We start from the raw sequence: 2,953 nt of genomic DNA, 5'->3' as shown, positions 1-2,953 counted from the left end.
GAATGTCACAACAAAATGTTAATATCTAGTAGTAGGAATAAAATACATACATCCGTTTTAATCCATCATTTATTGGGCATCGGTGTAGCCAGGCTAAGTTCATGTCCACAGTGGTGCCAGCGTGTGCCTCACCGGTGCCCGTTTTGACCACTACTGTCGCTGAAGGGCCTGAAAGCATAATCAACCTGCTCTCTGTGACCCGCCGCTCGGTGCGGTTCATGTCCTCTGTAGCCCCCCCTACAGTGATAGATGGAGATGCGCTCTGCCTCCAAGGCAAATGATGCAGCTGCAGGTGATTCTCTTGTGGGCGTCTGACAGCGGAGTAATGCGAAAACCTGCCAGATTAATGGGGTGACTTTGGCACCTGGCTCAGGCTCAGGATCCTCCAGCCCAGTGATTCTCATAGTGTGGTCCGGGGACCACTGGTGGTCAGCGACAGATTTCAGGTGGTCCATGAGGGGATTTCTGCTTTTCCAAGACAAGCTAGCAGTAGGCTATATTTGTAAAACAAACATAGCTGAGGTCATATTGTTACCACAATAAGACAGGCTTCTACAAATAAAAAGTTAGTGATCTGCATCAAAATTAGCAGTGCCAAATTAGTCAACTGTCAATTCAGTTGACAGGTGGTCCCTGAACATTTTTGGGGACACAAAGTGGTCCTCAGTCTGAAAAAGTTTGAGAAACACTGCTCCAGCCCCATCCATCCCTTTGCAAAATATCTGTCTTTAGCTGTCTGTCTGTCTGTCTGTCTGTCTGTCTGTGACTGTCTGTCTGTCCCCCCGTGACGCATTGTAATGTCCTGCCTTGGCAGATAGAAGAGCTTGGTCGAATGTGATTAAAAAGCATCCATCTATTCTGGTCTTTGTGACTGCCCCTAATAGCTAATCATGCATGTATTCATTTGATAGCACCACTGACCTTTTATTATGCACGTCACTGGATAGCGCTTTCCTTTTTATTTTGTCTAGATGACGCCGGCTATCAACATGTACACAGTAAAAATGCAAACTGGTATGAAATGGTATGAAACTGGTATGACATGAATCCAGAGAGTTAAATTACTAAGTGTACAAGGGTATCGGTGTAAAACTCTGCAGGTAGCAGTTTAATTAAGGTATGGTGCAAGAACATACTGCTAAATGGTGTTACACGCCCCCTGGTATAAATCAGTAGTTACCACAATGGCAATGACCGAGTCATAATGTGTTACTAAAGGCCCTGTGCAGTGGTGTAGTATTATTATACAAACCCCAACTCCGATGAAGTTGGGACGTTTGGTAAACAGTGAATAAAATCAAAATGTTATCATTTTCAAAACATTCAATCTATTCATTAGATGGAGAATAGTGAAAAGACAACATATTAAGTGTTAAAACCGAGAAAAAATATTGTTTTGGGGGACATATGTACTCATTTCTAATTTGATAAATCCAACATGTCTCAAAAGAGTTGGGACGGGGACAATAAATGGCAGCAAATGTCGAGGAAGACTAAAAACAAAACAAAAGACAACACTTAACAGTTAAATACATTAACCGATGAGATGATTTTATATAAAAAAAACAGTGTTAATTCCTATCTTGGACATGATTTCACCAGCTTAAATGGTGGGTGTATTCCTTGTCATATTTTGCAATGTTTTCCTTTCTGTAGTGCTTACAGTGTGACAGGTCTTGACCAAAAACCCACCATTTTATCACCTGCTGGTCCTTATGATGGAGCCAAACTGTTAAAACATAGTAGAGAATGCAATTTGACCTTACTATGTGGCAGTAATCGAAGATCTCCCTTCAAAATATTATGCATGAGTGGCTTTTCATGCTGTTTAAAACCCATTTATACCATTCAACACTGTATTTAACTCTACAGATGAGTGAGAACATCTTAACCAATGCACTACTGCACCCGCATGCCATCATGGAGGCTGACTTTTGAAGCTAGCACTAACACAAGTTGGATGGTCCATTTTCACTGTAGCACAGGATGTGCAATGCTCTATTATTGTCAAAAAGAATGGACTTCTACAACTTCTGCTGACTTCTGTAAGCAAAGGACAGTTTCCCATGTCTTCTGGGTCTATTTCAAGTGAGCTCAGGTGCTTAGGAGAATGTTACACCCCTGTATCATTTTCATGCATTAAGCATTCTTAATATGGTCAATTTTCAATAGCTCTAATTCCTGGAGTGCTAGAGTGAGACTACAGCCAATATATATTTCATGATGTCATGAACCTATACAATGATTTTATTAACAAAAATATGTCTTATATACACTCAATCATGGTAAATCAAAGGGAATTCAAAAATGTATGTAATAACTATGGTAATTATTCCCTTTGCATCTTTAATTCTGAGTGACTCAGCCTCTCTGTGATGATCTTATACCTGGACACCTATATTGTCCGTCAGTACAATTCATTTTGTTTGTTTTCTTTGTTGTTTTATCTTATTTGGATGTTTACTAAATTTCACTGATCCCCGTCCCAACTCTTTTGAGACGTGTTGGATTTATCAAATTAGAAATGAGTACATATGTCCCCCAAAACAATATTTTTTCTCGGTTTTAACACTTAATATGTTGTCTTTTCACTATTCTCCATCTAATGAATAGATTGAATGTTTTGAAAATGATAGCATTTTGATTTTATTCACTGTTTACCAAACGTCCCAACTTCATCGGAGTTGGGGTTTGTAGTAGTAACATTTTCAGTGACTTTTAAAACGTTCCAGTGGTGGAACGATGTGTGTTAAGGGGCTACGTGTACATAATTAATGCAATAGAGACCAAATAAAGTGTAGTGTTTTGTTGTTGGTACTGATGCTGCTGTTATTCTAGCTTAAATGAACTCAGGACAACCCAGCTTGAATGAATTCAGGAAAAAAACCCTGGATTAACAAGTTGTGTTTTGTAACTCTCCCTACCACATATTTCATTCATGGTTGTTATAAAT

This window comes from Engraulis encrasicolus, chromosome 15 (genome assembly GCF_034702125.1).
Source record: "Engraulis encrasicolus isolate BLACKSEA-1 chromosome 15, IST_EnEncr_1.0, whole genome shotgun sequence".
Classification (NCBI taxonomy): domain Eukaryota; kingdom Metazoa; phylum Chordata; class Actinopteri; order Clupeiformes; family Engraulidae; genus Engraulis; species Engraulis encrasicolus.
This window is presented reverse-complemented; position numbering follows the sequence as displayed.